General features: G+C 36.8%; 1 pseudogene across 1 annotated transcript; it reads left to right on the forward strand.

Moving 5' to 3' along the window:
- The first annotated feature begins 107 nt into the window (after positions 1–107).
- LOC145217488 (uncharacterized) lies at positions 108–17,260 on the forward strand (annotated as a pseudogene). Its single transcript, XR_013857407.1, has 15 exons — positions 108–1,974; positions 2,788–2,911; positions 5,060–5,193; positions 5,637–5,791; positions 7,126–7,234; positions 7,866–8,008; positions 8,649–8,745; positions 11,728–11,878; positions 13,161–13,275; positions 13,728–13,850; positions 14,365–14,504; positions 15,224–15,287; positions 15,376–15,520; positions 15,778–15,919; positions 16,344–17,260. The product of XR_013857407.1 is annotated as an uncharacterized LOC145217488 (transcript).
- Positions 17,261–17,267: the final 7 nt, after the last annotated feature.

Raw genomic sequence — 17,267 nt, forward strand, 5'->3', positions numbered from 1 at the left:
AGGTTATTTTTCCAAGCAAAACAAGCGCTATTCATCATAGACCGTGTACAGGACAAGAAAAACGACACCTGGAAAATGAAAAGAATGTCTTGAGTATTGTGAGTATTATTGATGTTTACCGAACCCAAACTGTATTCAGAGTCGGATGGTGACGAACTATCAGTCAGAAAAATTGCTACACATGTATATAGTTTACATTTGTTTCGTATCTACCTCAATCTTTTTATGCCCAAACAACATTTTCAATGACCTCTCTATGACAATGTAGACATTTTGTCCCCTTTGACCTAATATGCAGTTCATTGTTTTGATCATTTGCCAGCACTTGACCCATAGCCGCCTTAAGTGAGCCTAAAATTTCCCGGTAAAAGTTGATACTTTTCGTGTATCAGCACATACGATTGTATAGGATGAGAAAGTAGTATATTTGACTAAACTTTATTGTTTATAACTGACCAAGAAGGTTACTACTATAGTAGTATTAAATTTGTGAAAGATAGTTTTTAAATCGATAAGCAAATTTAATCGATAAAAAAGTTTTGTTTTAAAAAACATCCAAACATCCCACCTGCATAAAAACAGCTGACGACCCATTCCTTCCACAAACGTGTGCTTCAAAACTAGTGATTCCTTGAACTTCCCATCCACCTGTGGTTGGTGATTTGCACAGTAACGGGTCTCCTGAATCACCCTGAATAAATTAAAGTGTACTTGAAGCAGATTCCTAGCGACATTTTCGGGCGGGCCAAACATGATTTCTTTGCTGCTAGCCTGCTACATATACAAGTTTATCACTTATTTCGACTAAAAATAGTTTGTCCATTCTTTCTGGAAACCTCTAGCTCCATTACCGATCTGTCTTTTTTTCCATAAATATATTTTCGAACGATCGCACGCTACTAGCACTAAAATCAATTCAAAACTAGCACCACATTGCAACTGAATTATTATAACTGCAAGGAGTTATCAAGTAAAAACAAGTCATACTAAGGAAATATTTGTACATAAACATTTTATTGTTTGTTTCTTTTTGTAATGTTATGTTGTCGACTTTAATAAAATTGTGACGGGGGCCACATTAAAAAGGCAAGCGGGTCGCATGCGGCCCGGGCCACAGGTTCCCCACCCCTGTCCTAAATAGTGTAATTTTTGTTTTTTTATGTTTCACAATCCTATGTCATAATTCCTAGGCCGAGGTCCACACGCCAAGCGATTTTAAACTTTATGTTTAAAGACAGTTGATACAAAATATAACCATTAGCCTACAACGCTAGTTTTCTGTTCATGTTTTTCTACTTTAATCGCAGAAAAGAAGCACATTAAAGTACTAAGGTACAAAGTCGTGACCCAATCACGCAAGAATCGAAGCTCGCGTTGATTGCTCGAAATGTGCCGACGGAAGCGCAAAAAACGCCCTCAGCTTTGTACTGTTCTTATGGTGTTTAGCAGTGGGCTCGGTGCTTAATGGTTAAAAATAAGGTTTTTTGTTAGTCACAAGCAGTTGAGATGATAGAAAATGTACATTGAATTGACAGTTGCTTACTTTATTCTTACAAGCTACAAGATACAGCAAAAGTAAGCAGAAAAAGGGTAGAATCTCTAATAGCTTGACATTCAGGCCTTATGCAACACCAGCCTGTGCAGCAGTCTTTTAGTAACCGACTCAGGCGGAGCAGTGTTGTTGATTTGCCTTGTCGAAAGATCGAAAGCATGGTTTATTTGTTTTATGTAGCAAGTTGTGTTTGTCCTGATGTCCTATTTTGCATTTGGCTTGTAAAATGTTCGACGTATGTTATGATTTTTTACCAAAATGTAAAACATTTTGGAAACCAATATTTTTTAGGGTGACTTAGCCTAATGTGATTGGAAGTTTGATTTTATAGGCTCTAGGAACTCAACTTCGCCTAATAATGGCAACGTACTCTAGTTTAATAGTTTGTTGTGTTTTGTTGTCATTTGTAAGCTCAATTTCAGGTAAGAAATTTATACATTCGAATACTGGTAAAAAAAAACGTATTTTGACCAGAAATTAAAAGCCGGTTGCAGTAACTGCAATCACATTTTATTAATACTTTTTAGGTCGTGTTGTAGTTCGTCAGTTCTAGTTTATTTCATGTGGACATCCACGTAACAGAATTAATATTTATCTGTCGTCTTTATGCGACGCTAGTTTCGCACCTTTTTATCATTCCTTCACGTGATTCAAGTGTATATAAACGGGTGTAACTGATGTGGCCTTCATATATCACTGATGATGGCATGAGCATTTGCCGAAACGCCTTTTACGTCTATCGTGACCGTTATTTTCACCATTAAATTTATGAACATATCCGTATATAGTGTTCCAAAAATGATGCCGTATTTACTCGATTGTAAGCCGCCCTCGTTTATAAGCCGCCCTCGATTATAAGCCGCATGTTGAGGTGTTAAAAAAATAATGTAAGCCGCCCTCGATTGTAAGCCGCACTCTGGAATTTTAGATACGATTGTTTCTTAATACATCTTTCTGTTGTTATATGGTATGACTATTTGCCCATATCTGTTAGTTACGTTGATAACTGTACCCAACAGAGCGTATATCGACGTATAATCTGTACACGCATACATGTTTTGAACCCCAAATAATTTAAAATGTTGGAGTGTAGAAATAAGTTCGGTATAAAATTAAAATATAAGCCGCCATCGATTGTAAGCCGCCCTCGATGATAAGCCACACAAACGGCAGCTAAAAAACAATATGGGCCGCGGCTTACAATCGAGTAAATACGGTATGTAATATGATTTTAGGGGCAGACATTGAGGAGGACGTAGCAAATGGATCTCAAGCCATTCAACCACAAGAAGTTGACTTTTGCGACATTTTCAATCCCTGCTTAAACGGAGGAACGTGTTTCTACGAATATTCAAGTGGGTACGTAAATACCATATTTGTATTGTTTCCTTTACGTACTTCCCGAAACTATTGCCAGCCTGTTTTCAATGAAATAAAGTAAAAAAGATACTGAACAAAGTTCGTTCCGAAAGACGGAAGTTATCGACAAACCAAAGGCAAAACCTAAGTTCGCTCGAAGGGTATTCCCCAGCATACGTGCCCGGACCTGCAAAATACTTGCTGCTTTATTGCATTACAACAAGGCTTACGCTTTGCGACACTAGATGCTCATCACACTTTTAATATCTACTTTAATTACTGTAAAATTTCAATCTGATTTAAGAATTTACGGTTAACGTAAATTAATTTTGATGACCTAAATTTTAACATGAAATGCATTTTACATAAGATTGGCAGAGATTAGGAATCATGCAGTCGGTGATTTCAAAAACAAAACTAATCTTCCAAATCGATTTAGCTCCGATTCGATTAAACAATAATAATAGTTTTTTTTACTAAGCTTATGAATTATAGGTCCCCTTCCCTGAAGGGGACACATATTGTTTTTGTCTATATTTTTTTTCTTTTTTCTTTCTAACGCAGATTTGTTCCCACGTTTTGGTCAAGAAAGAATGGTTCAAACTTTTTCAAATTTACACACATTATAGATATTGATCTAAAGAAGGTCCGTGTGAATTTTGACCCCGTTGGATCCCTCGGTTCACCCACAGCCCCCCAAAACGTAATTTTTTTAAAACGGCTATACTTGCTGAAGTACTTCATTTAGGAGTTAAATGCTTTGGTTTTTGGTGCAATATAAGGTATTTCAAAGAATTTTGTACCTTAAAAAAAGATTTATTCATATTCACCCCTTAAACCCCCAAAATATTCGTTTCTATCTAACACTGGTTTGTTAATTGCGTTTGATCAAGAAAGAGTGCTTTAAATTAATTCAAATGTGCACAGATGTTAGTTATTGTTCCGAATTTGATCCTCCTGAAGTTTGACCCCAAACGACCCAGCGGTTCACGCACAGGCCTCCAAAACGAAAAAAATTAAAAATGGCTCTACTGACCCAAGTACATAATCTGAGGGTTTCATGCTTTGTTGGTTGGTGCAATGTAAGCTATTCTAAAGAATTTTGTAACTTTGTATTGGATTCACCCATTTTTACCCCTTAAACCCCGAAATAATAAGTTTTAGGCCAGAAATACAAGCCCTAATGTGCTGAAATGTTAAACAATTGTTTGCAGTAGGTTATTCGTTTAGTATTTAAAAATTTGCCTTAATCGGCCAAATAGTTACTTTTGCAGCCCATAATATGTGTACACTGTCAGTCAGATAGAAGTCTTAACTCTCAAGGGAGTAATTCACTTGTTTACGATTAAGGCGGGTGAATGCAGCGGGAGTGCTCCACTTGACGTCCGCCGGACGTTTTACGAGCCGGAAGTTTTACGAGACAGTCGTGTTGGTGATTAGATATCAGCTGTTTTTGCGCAGCTATGCTATGTCGTTTTATTAAGTTATCTAACACATTTTCACTTTTGGAAAATTGTGTTTAAAAACTGAACGACAATATCACCTTGAACGACAATATCAAGGTCAAACTATGAGAATAAATTGAAAGTATTTATCCTGTCCTTATTTACTGTTTTTTGTAATTATATATATGACAATAATGATGCAAAAAGAATATGGACAAAACTTTTAAAGTTGGGTTAAGGCTAAAGTTGGTTAAGTTTTTCCTTAAGAATCTAAAAATAACCAGGATGTTTGTTTACCATAAATCCGCACAAACGAGCGTGTGGGGACCCATTCGTTTTGCTTGCAAAAACAATCATATGTGTAGATCAAATGATGTGTTTAGTAAATTGGTAAATATCTAACAATGATTGTGCCCTATTTTTACTGTTACCAATTCGCATATGCATATGTGTGGAGACCCATTAGATTATGCTTGCAGAAACAATTATGTTATAAAGTGCCAGGAAAAAGATAGTGACCCAATGAAATGTAGGTGCCAAATATATATCCATTATAAATATAGTAAATGGTATATGTGATACATCGTTAAATATGATATAGTATATATAAACTGGCAATATATAAGTTAGGAAAACCACTATTCTAGTTAAAAAGTGTGTTGTATCTGCAGTTTATTTAGTCACATTATCGTTATATCTGCAGACGGTCATGCTGTTGCAGTCCTGGCTATCACGGATCAAGATGCCAGTTTGTCGATTTCTGTCACAGCAATCCGTGCAATTCAAATGGGACTTGCTTCTCCGAAAGAGACTCCTACACATGTGCATGCTTTCCTGGTATGTTACATTTAAATCATGGCGTTATATACATACTTGCATCACTTTGCGCTTGTCACAGCACTACATGGCAATGAAACGTAAAATCGAGCTAAAGGAGTTTACTTAATTTGTCCCTTAAATAAAAATTTAATTGTTATTAACGTATAACTTATTATGTTGTCATCATGTAAATTCGGTCGTATAACTATCGCCTTCTTTAGTGAAGTCATGCATGTCAATAATTTAATAGACATTAAGTTACAAAACATAGTTTCGCGGTATCTGAAAACCGATCCGAAACCTATTCTCAGTCACAATATTTTATAAAAGTTACGTGATACGGACTTTCGACCCAGTCGCGATTGCAACACATTTTTTCGTCTGGCTGTAACTCTGCTTTCGAAATCCAATTGGTGTATTGTATAATAACTACAACTTTGTTGATAGAGGTTTCTTTGTAGGTTATATCGGAAAGGATTGCAGCATTCCGGACCCTTGCCTCAACACTACGTGTTACAACGGTGGTACTTGTGTTCTGCATGGCACTAAATCTTTTTGTGACTGTCCTGGTCCTTTTACTGGCAAACGGTGCGATCTGCAATGTTCTTCGAGAGAAGTAAGTTTATTATTTTGCCTTAAACCGGAACTTGCGGATGAGTTTGACATTATAGTTTGCACTTGCATATGTTGAGTTTAGTTTATTTTGCCGGGCAAATTAGCAGCAACACAATTGCACTAAAATATTTACCTATAGCCGGAAATAGTACGACGAAGTTGAGGGCATAATTGGTGGATAGGTGGTAGACGCGCTGCAGCAACACCGTTACTGCATGTAATTGCGAACTGTAATGTATTACAGTATTTCTTATCACCGTTTTAATATTACCTGTGCAAATCTCATGTATTTTATTTTGGTTATGGTGACTATTCGACAAGTTTAATGAAAACTAGCAATAAGATCATTTTTTACCGAAAAGATCCTGTGTCACGAGTATGTATGGCAGAATTGTAAACGGGCCTGAATCTGGAGCCCAAACCCGAAAGCACAATCCCGAAACCCGCCCCGAACCCGAATCGTGTTTAAGAAGCTCGTTTAGGCCCGAAAATTTGGTTGACAGGCCCATACAATGAAGCCCCAGGAAAAACCAAGACAACAAACACAAAAGACAATATTAGACATTCGGTCTTAAACAAGGCGTTTTAGGGCTGTTTGACATTAGATCAGGTCCAGCAACTAGCTACTTAGCTAGTTAAATATATTTTAATAAACACTGACACAGAGTGTAAAGTCAGGCCCTAATCCGGCCCTTCTTTTTTAAGAAACCTAAGCCCAAACCCACCCCGAACCCGTCCTGATTTACAACTCTGATGCATGGTCTTATAATTAGTTTGTAAGTATAGTCACGTCATATATACTAGTGATGTACCGAATCGGCTAAATTTCGATTCGGCCGAAACCGAATATTCGGCGGTTTTGCCGAATAAATTCGGCCGAATCAACCGAATCATTTATGACGTCACGCAAAGTCGTACGTTACGCGTTTGACGTGAAAAAAATGTTTATCTACCAGGCAGCCAGTGCAAAATAGTTGTGTTTCGTCCTTATTTCACTTCTGTGGGGTTTAAAATTGCCTTAAGCATGATTGGCAACCTGCCAATGAATTACTAATTTTTTTGACTACCGTGGGAAAAACGATAATGTGTTGAATAAGATAAACATTGACGCAATTTTCGTTATGTTTGGGCTTTTGAAAGATTGCGTGGACCTTAATAAGCAGAAAAGACACGTTTAACGCTTTAAATTTGTGTTCGTAAAAGATTCGGTTTCGGCCGAATCGCAACAAATTATTCGGCCGAAACCGAATCTTTGCAAAAATGATCGATTCGGCCGAATAAATTCGGCAAACCGAATATTCGGTACATCTCTAATATACACCATGTTTTTAACAGAACTGTTATGGAAGTGGAAAGGAGTGCGTCCGATACAATTCTGGGAGTGTTTCATGTCGTTGCAGTAGAAAAGTGCCTGGCAACACCATTTCTTGTGTAATGGAAGATGGTAAAAAGTTTTGGCAAATGATTAATTACATACCTCCATCTTTAATATAATTCCTATTGTTTCTACTATATTTTTATTTCTATTTCCTGCAGCTTGTGTATCAAGTTTCGGTATAAATATTTATAGAATCATTAAGTCATCCATCTTTATTTATTGAAATTACCATATTTCGCCTATACACAATTATCTTCGTAGTGATGGATGACTTAATGGTTTGATAAATTTGAATCAATAAGCATAAGCTTGCAAGAAACGCTATCGTGTTTATTTATTGCTGTTTGCCTAATCCCAGTAAAAAGCCCCATCAGTTACCTCACTGGCTATGTCATTGTGGTGCAACCTTTTTTGCACTGGGGACCAGTTTGAAACTGAAATCGTTATCACGGACCGGCCCATAAAAACCACAAATGTTTAGATCTGAAAACTAATTACAGTTATTACAACTTTCAATGTGAACCTTGAGCAAGTTTTATACGGCCTGGTAACAAACCCCTCACGGCCAGCACCGGGTCGCGGTTGCCGACTATTGGTGTATAGAATGCTGTGCATAACTAAAAAAACAAATCGAATTCTTTTGTTTGTTAGCAGCGGTGAACAAGCATTTACAACAGTAATGTTTTATTTTACTTAGACCTCATTGACGAATGCATGACCTTGTCAAACCCATGCAATGGAGGTAGTTGTACGGACCATTATAAGGGGTTCTCTTGTTCGCATTGTCCTACTGGAAGGTCGGGATCAAGATGCGAGGTTTTTAACCCTTGTCTTACATCGGTATGTTACCAGTTTTTAGCCAGACTGTGCCTTTGTATGTGCTGTACCAACTTTAAACAGTAAAACCAATAGACGGTAAAATCCGTAGTTTGAACAACATCAATCAGTTTCATGTGAAGGAATCTATAATTCACCAAAATGGCATCATCAGTTCCAAAAATCGGTGAAAAAATGTATGGTTTTATAGTTGAAAACGACAAACAGTGATCTTTATAGTTTAAGGTTTAGCCTTGTTGTTGATGATTTTATCCATTGCTAAAAATGTCGTTTTGTATGAAGTATAGTAGTTTATTTCTATAATAAATAAGAGTATAATTGTTTTGTTTTTTGTAAAGCGATGCGAACTATTTTGCTCGGAACTAAAGTCTGCGCGAAGCCTGAAATAACGTTGAGAACAAATCTGATCTATTTAAACAAGGATTTTGGCATAGAAGAGTGGTGGGATGCAGCCGGTTCGCACCGGTTCTATATAACCGTCTCACGAAATTTAATGAGATCAGAGAACCGTTTAGCATTACTGGTTACTGTCAAAGGACTTGTTGTAACAGAACCGGATGAAAAATATGACTTTAGTAATAGAACCGGCCGACAAACAAATTGAATCCCACCACTGCATAAAACTAAACTTGATGTTTTTTAGCCTTGTCAAAACGGAGGAACTTGTTCATCTACGGGTGAGAATTACGAATGTTTGTGTTCAAGCAGATATCAAGGAAAGCATTGTCAGTGGCGCAAAGGTAAAACAAAGAAAACTGTTTCTCAGAAACCAATAACATTTTGCCATTATATTTTGTTTCGGCCTACTATTACTAATTTACCTAACTTTTGTTTAGTCCAATGCGCTAGTTCATCCTGAGTAAATCACAAGAGTCGCATGGGTGAATAGGGGTTTCATCCAGAAATTTGTTAAGTTAACAGTTTGAAGTGGTTGTGTTAACATAGATACCACCACTTTAAAACATGTTTTCACTTGATGAATATTAATTCACAGTTGTGTGTTTCTATCTTAGCGTGTTTTATTTCCGTCTATAAACCGACCCGTATGATTGTTAACTGAACAACAGGGGCATGGGATACTGTCAGTTATAAAAGGTGAAAAAGCTTTAAGCAACTGGCGCAAATCCCGGGGAGGACATGTCCCCCCAAAAAATTTGGTTGGGGGGGGGGACTTCTATTCATCTGTACCCCAAATATTTTTAATACCCTTGAGCTAAACATAATATGTAGCCTAAGTCCATGGTTCAATATCACACAAAATTAACGGCATAATACCAGTTCATAATTCACATTGTTGTCAACAATGGAACTTAATCGAATTGTTTCATGTCTGTGCAAAAAGCTTGACGGTGCATTTAGTTGATAAAATATTAGCGGCACTACAAGAATAATGTCTCAAAACGTTAACCGCTTAAAGTTAGTAAGATAGAACAGCATTTCGTTTCCAACGCAGCGAGTGGAAAAACAAACTTGAAGAAAGTAGATATGGTCAATTCTGCAGTGCCTGAAAGTGTTTTACAAGAGAAGGAAAAAAGAAATACTTAAAAGCGAAACCACTTCCACAGCAACAGATGGGGGAAGCATCTCCTGTGTAACAGAAATAAATTCTGCGGATCTTTTGTCACAATCCTGCTCAGAAACCAAGGCCAATGCCCTTTTGAATAGTTTTGAGAAAACTGAAACCTTCTTAGCTTTGTTAAAACACCAATTGCTCTGCTAGAACAACTAAACTGCTCGATGCAGGAATCTTCTTTAAATTTATCAGGTAGTAAATTGTACCAATTTTTAGACACAGAAGGTTTGTATGTTGTGCAAGTTCAATAGAGGCTGTAGCGACTAGCGACAACAGTGAAGCAGATACATCCAAGTATTTCGTGACCATATAATGTACACGAACCTTTTTGACGAAGCAACACATATCTCAGCGAATTTGGGGAAATTTCTGTGCCACGCAGTCGGCAGCCGACAACGCGTTTCGCTGCATCCTCACCGGTGGTACTGAATACCGTATGTTACCGCATGTTACCGCATGGTATATGTCAGGGATGGCGAACCTTTTTAGTTGAATGGGTCAAACATGATATTAAAATTCGGAAAGAAAACAAAGTGGGTCACTTATATTTTATTATATGTCAATGTCAATCCTAAGATGCTTGTTGCTGCATCTTTTCTGCAAGTCTTGTAATCCTAGGCAGTTTTCAGTTTAATACACGCAGTAGTCATATCTGAGCTGAAACGATCAACAAAGGTACAACAAATCGTTTCAAGTTGTACGTTTAAATAAACATATATGTTGCCTCACAATTGACTCAACAATCTGTATTTTGAGACAACAGGCAATCTGTTGCGTTGGTTTTTAATCTTGGAAATCTGGTAACCCTACCTATACTAATCAGTATACATTTTTGAAACTACAAGTGGGTCACTAGAATTTACGTGGTGGGTCACTTTGTGATCCGCGGGTCAGTGATTCGCCATCCCTGGTATATGTTATCACACGACATGGACTTGAATATGCTTTTACAAAAATATTCTTTTGAAAGCGCTAACGGTTAGAGCTATTCGGGTTGAGTGAGGGTTTGTAAATAAAATAACACTAGAATCTGGTTTATTTTACCCTTGTTGGGCTTATTGGATGTTTCCCATACAATGCAGTATTTTAAGCAGAATAACATGCGGGCACATGTGATTACATGCGGTCACATGCAATATTTATTACTATCCTATCCTCACCGCACTTCCACGCCGAGTGTGCCAAAGATCATTACAGATTTCTGCACGTGGAGTTTACTGACTGTTTAATTGGTGTTTGCAGAAAACGGTATGATGTCCGCAACTCAAGCCTCCAAACATATTTGGAAATCAAAAATATGTTAATGAAGGGCACAGCAACAAATTTAGATTTAAATTCAAAACATCCCGAACTGAATGTAACTCAACTATCTGTACAGTTACCGATGTTTAAGCAGCACACGGGGGCAAGTTCTGTAAATGAAGCGAAGTTAGCTTATCGCGCTATGAGTTCCGAACTACGCCAGCTATTCACGCAGGTGTTTATTTTGCTCAAACTGCTTTTGGTGTGCCTTGTCAGCTCCTGTGAATGCAAGCGGAGTTTTTTAACACTTCGGCGTCTAAAAACATGGATGAGAAGCACGACTGACCAGGCTCGCTTAAATCATAGCTGTTTGTCACATGCATTCAGATTTACTCGATCAGTACGGGTTGAAGAAATCACTGAAGGGTTTGTTGCTGTTTCGGAAATTCGTCGAAACATGTTTGGACATATTTGACAACAAAACTGATTATAGGTCATAGATATTTTCGTTTGTCATTTTGTTGTTTGTTAACAATACACAAAAAATGCTAAAACTTAAAATCTGTTTTCTTTTTTACTCTTTGAGTATGCTGCAAAGGTGTCGAGGCAACGCATTATCTGTTGTAAAAAAACATCTGTTTGGTGACGTCATCTACACACAGCAGGCATAGGTCCCCCCCCAATCATTGTAATAGATTTGCGCCCCTGCTTTAAGCGCACTGGTTTTCAACTTAACATCAGTCTAAATAGAGTGGATTGTGTAAGTTTAACCGTATAAAGTCGTTTTACACGAATAAATAGGTTATTTACTTTTATTTTACTTGTGAAAGACGTATGGAAATATAGCCTAAGCTGTGTATTTCTCTATGCAAAACTCCTGCAGATTCTAACAGCCAATTTATTGCAGATAGTCAGGTTTGTTCGGTGACATGCAACCCTACTTATTTTGAAGTGACTTGTGACGCAAATTTACTGCCTTCAAAAGTTCGACAGCAAAACTTGTTTACAAGAGTACCAGACCAAAATTCGAACTGTACATGCAGCTTTCCGAGCGAAAGGTAGTTTTTGCTATACCTTTCATGCCTTTTTTTTAGAAAATTGACGTTTAAGAAAGTACTTTAGACCGATGAAAGCCATTAAAACATTTGGCCTATTGTGGAACGCCTGGCTTATTTCGGAGGCCTATAAATTTGTTCCAAATCTAGTACGTCTTTCAAGCACTTCTATACGCCCCGGCATATAGCCTTGGGTGTCGTAAACGCTAGTTTACGACTTTAAACCGTATTCCAGTATTGAATACATGTTCAGGATTAGGTATATTTGATGACATTTTTTTGCCAATCTAGATAGGCTATGTTATTCCGTGCGTAATTTTTTTTCTGTCTTACGATGGTTTGTTCCACCTGTTTGATCAATAAAGAGTGCTTCAAACCTATTTAAATTTACAAAGTGATGTAGTTATCTGCACTTGATCTCTTTTTAAAGTTTAACTTGATTGAAGTTTAACCTTCAATGATCTAGTGGTAGGCCTATACCTACAGGCCCTCAAAACGAACAAGTTTTGAAACCACCTACTTACTAAAGTCAAAGAGCTTAATAATTGGTTGATTGGTGCATTGTAAACGTTGTTGTTGAATATATTGGATAAACTGCGTGTTACCGAAATTTTTCGAAATACCACACGACAAGAGGCTACCTCACGTCAACTTATACGTTTTGCGAAACATATAGTTAAGAACAAGTTGTTATAGCTTTGCCTCTACTTAATTTGTTAGTGTCTGTAACACTATCTGCGTTCACTTGGAGAAAATTTAAATGCATTGAAACAGGCCTTGGACAGCACCATCGGGGTTAAAGCTAGAGATTGAATCCTTGTAGGAGTGGGGAATATTTTTTCCGTTTAACTACAAAAGTTTTGGTTGATGCTTTCTGCTAATTTGTCCGTTGGCATCTAAAAAAACATGTAGGCCTACGTCATACTAAAACCGTTGCTTATGTGCATATACATGTGTGTAGCGAGTCTGGAAACCCTTTTGCTTTTGCTTGTGTGTAACGTAAATCGTTAAATAGGAAATAAAATATTTAAACTGGCAATATATAGAACATCCAACTTTCTAATTCCACTTTCAAAAGGCTATAGTTTTAAACCTTTTGTCAAAGTGCTAAGCAAAAATGTACGCTTCCCCTGAACAACATCATTTACGTAAACATTCAAGTCTTATGCCGTGTATCAAATATGATGCTAATATTGCCAACAAGCTTTTCATAACATTCAATGTAAAAAAGTTTATTTTTTTTATTTTACATGTTTTTATTTTTTGTCAATGCAAAACTTTGCAGAAGAGTCCTGAGACAAAATACCTACTCTAATAGACGACGGTACCGTTACAGTTCCTACCAAACTGTCCGCACACCGTGCCATATTCCCTTTGATTCTTGCGGATCAAAAGTGCAGGTACTCTATTACAGAAATAATCTTCATTGCAGAGCTTTTTAAGCTGGGGTTAGTGTGAATTTACATGTTCTCGTGTGTTAGAATTTCTATAAAACAACTTCATTTCTTGAAATGTTACATAGGCCGCGTAAGATTTTTGTTAAATTAAAATTGGTCCCATCATTTCAGGAAACCTCATCATTAAGTGTATGTATTTGTAAACTGTGATATGAGACATACATATCTTGTTGCTCCAATAACTGTAACTTGACAGGTATTTTATTGTTTTTTTTTTGTTAATGTAATTGTTGAATTTTGACAATCAACACATTATAATCTCTTCATTGCCTACTTTTTATTTGTTTGTGCTTTGTTGCAAATTCCTACCACGTTATAAAGCAACGCCCATGGCCTTACAGATTATTAGAAATCGATTAGCACACAGAAATCACACATTTTAGTATTGTGTTTAGGTGGAGGATGGAATTCTAGTTTACGACAATTTTCTGAGATTTAACAACAAACCACGCACTGCAGAAGAACGTGAAGACTGGAATAGCGACCTTCCTATTACTAGAGACAGAGGCCATTTTCAAGTAACAGAATTTAATTTAGCGGACACTAATTACGTCTGATTGAAATTAACATGGACTTCAGTGTTGATGCTATTATATATTTTCAGAAAGTTGCTGACTAGTTAGTAATGTCGGATAAGATTGATTCGTGGTGACCGCTAAAAAGCGAAAATTTAATGTTTCATGAACATTGCCGCTGATTTAATACAAAACCTTTCGACAAAACGAATAAACTGAGCAAAAGAATCAGAGCCAATATATTTGTGTAGAGTAGTAGACTGTAGAGCATAACTATACGTTTCGACAAGTACCATTGTCATCGTCAGCTGTCGAAACGTAGTTATGCTCAACACAAATATATTGGCTCTGATTTTTTTGCTCAGATTATTCAAAACCGTGAATAGTGTACGTAAAACGAATAAATTTATTAAATACATTACTGCATACTGTGTTCCCACGTTTAGTCAACTATTAAATGATCATATGCATATCCACTTAACGTAATGTAAAGGACAACTTGTATCATTTTTGTTAGATCAATCTGCATTGCCAAGTTCAAACACACGTAAATGCTTCACAAGGAACTCGGAGCGACGACTTTGATGTGTACGACGATTTTACATTGGATCTACGCAACAGAATAAAGACCAATATTCTGACCATATCATATTTCACGTAAGAAACAGTTCATTGTACCTGCTGAAAAAAACACAGCTTGAATAGACCATAAAGGCAAAATGTTTTTTCGTGTGTGTGTGACGATTTGTTCCCATTATATAACGCTAACATTGAATTGTACACATACATATTCTCGTTTTGTTCGGGTCTGCCTCATTGCAAAAGCATTGCGTGGTGCCAATGTAGGGAGGGTCTTCTGACGTGGTATAGTTCTGTTCGTGTGAAATGTTTTTGCCCCATAGTGGTAAGCGGGCTCGAAACTGGCCAAATCAAATTTTATGAAATAAAACAATCAAGCCTGAAGCATAGGCCCGAAAGCTAGATTAAGAAACGTGGAATTACGATACAACTAAATAACAAACAACTAAAAGGCGGTACCAAGGCAAGCCCGTTTTATTTAAAGACTAACCCAAGCAGCCTGAACTAAACCCCAAACCCATGCCCAAGTTAAAACCCTATTTTCCACAAAATTGCGATTTACATGGTATTGTCACAAACCACGGATGAACCCCAATCTGTAATCAAGCATAAATAAACACTGGAACTTTTCAAAAAGACCGAGGCATGCGAAAGAATGTCGTCGGTCCCAACAGACGAGTATAGACCCGAAACCCACATAATCATTTAACCTACCTGTGAAAGGCGATTTAAACAAAAGAACTAAATAACTGTTTCAAATGTATTTATTTTTAAAGCTGATGCCCACTATGTTACAGGTTGAATGAAACGACTCTTGATCCAGCGGTGGCTTTTTCGGTTGACAATAGCCTTTTTGCCATGGTAAGTTGAAGTTAAGTTAGCTTATCGATTTAACAACTCGAGGAAACGTAAATGAATGAATCATACAGCTGGTATTTTTCGTTCTCAGGTATCTGTTGACAAAAGTTACAATGCAAACTCGGACCTCCAAAATAAGCAATTGCGACTTCGAGACTGTTTTGCAACCCCAACAGCCGATTCTACAACGCTACAGATACCTATGACCAACAACGCTATTATCTGCTGAAAAACGGGTACAGAACATTTATCCAAGCAAACAGTAACTTATACTTGTTAATGGTGCATAACTTTAGCGACAACTTTTCTTTACAACAAAGGACCTACCGAGTATTTTTGACTAATATATTTAAGGTAACATTTTAACAAAACTTTTCCTGTCACTGAAATACCATTACCATCGTATTAACTTCAATGCCTGTAACTAAAATTTCTTTTTTGAGAAGTTCTGGTTTGCGAATCACTATCATTGTTTTCAATTGTTTACAACCAGATGTCCGAAAGACCAAACCTTTCGTTTTGTAAACGATGTTGTATCATCTGGACAACTTCAGTTGAATTCAAATCTTGATTTTCCGAAGTTTATGACAATGTTTAGTTTCCGGCCTTTTACTTTTAAACGTCTTGGAACGCAGGTATTTACGGTTTGGTATGTGCTTTATGAATTTTGTTTTTTCAAGTATTCCTACGATTTGTTTACATGGCGATTGTTTGAAATTGATTTTAAACCCAATCTTTGGATTCTTTGCATCTGCTACCTCATACCTTATGTTATTTTGTCTATAATTACCTGAAACATCACCAATAATGAATTATGTAACATGGTTGGTTTGCACAAGTAATGAAATAACATATATACCAGAGTTAATAGTCAGTCCGTTTTTTCTATGGTCAATTTTGGTCCGGGTCTTGGATTAGGTTAAAAATAGGTTTGGGCTTAAATCGGGTCCGACTTAATTCACACTTAAAATGACTTTTATGACTAATTCGATGTGTACTTTCGGGTTTCGGCCTGCTTACACTTCTAACACATGCAATTATATTTTTAAATTTTTGTAGCTTTTCGTGCATTGCGATGGTGACCTTTGCTCCGATGGAGATTGCAACCATTGTGTTAACGCTGGGGCTTCCAGACAAAAGCGTCACTTAACTCAGGAAATTCCCTTAGATCTGGCTGAGCCTAGTGGCCTTGAATACAGAGAATAAACAACACGCTGGCTCATTTGAACTATACCATTCCTAATATTGTCATTGCTATTACTGACATACCTACACTCAACTGTTGATCACTTCTAAACTATTACAGCATATTGCATACTGCGTATAAAGATAGAATTTTAACTTACTTTCTACTGTTATCCTAAAAGGCTCTAACTAAACTTAATGATTGTTCACCACACATTTAACCTCGATAAAGCACTTTTATATTTAAAAATCCAGTTGCTACTTAATTCACTATCTTTAGTGATCTGTCTTATTCATAACGTGGGGCCTGATATGTGCTATTGGTACATACTCTTGTAGTTTCACAGCCTTTACTTGTTCCGGCTACACTTGGTCATAAATGTCCATAACGCGTGGCCATATGTTTATGTCTTGATAACATTTGTCATGTTAAAATAATTTAATACACAATAACCAGCTTTATGTTCAACAACAATTAAGGGGGCTAGAAAACGTGCCCTCTTTGCAAGTCTTCAGCTTTTTTAAAGAATAAGTTACAAACTGTTGGAAAAACAAAAGCCACAGTAAGCTGCCTAGAAAAAAATCTCATTTAAAAGTCGGTTTTTCATTCAAGCTTCATCAGTTTATATGAGTTAAGTTCACAAATGTGTAATTTGTCAGATGGCTTGATGCCTTTTTTTACTGTTGTCCCTTATGTAGGTTATTTTTCCAAGCAAATCAAGTGCTATTTATCATAGACCGTGTACAGGACAAGAAAAACGACACCTGGAAAATAAAAAGAATGTCTTGAGTATTGTG

The sequence above is a fragment of the Phallusia mammillata genome, chromosome 3, assembly GCF_965637545.1.
Source record: "Phallusia mammillata chromosome 3, kaPhaMamm4.hap1.1, whole genome shotgun sequence".
NCBI classification, from domain to species: Eukaryota; Metazoa; Chordata; class Ascidiacea; order Phlebobranchia; family Ascidiidae; genus Phallusia; species Phallusia mammillata.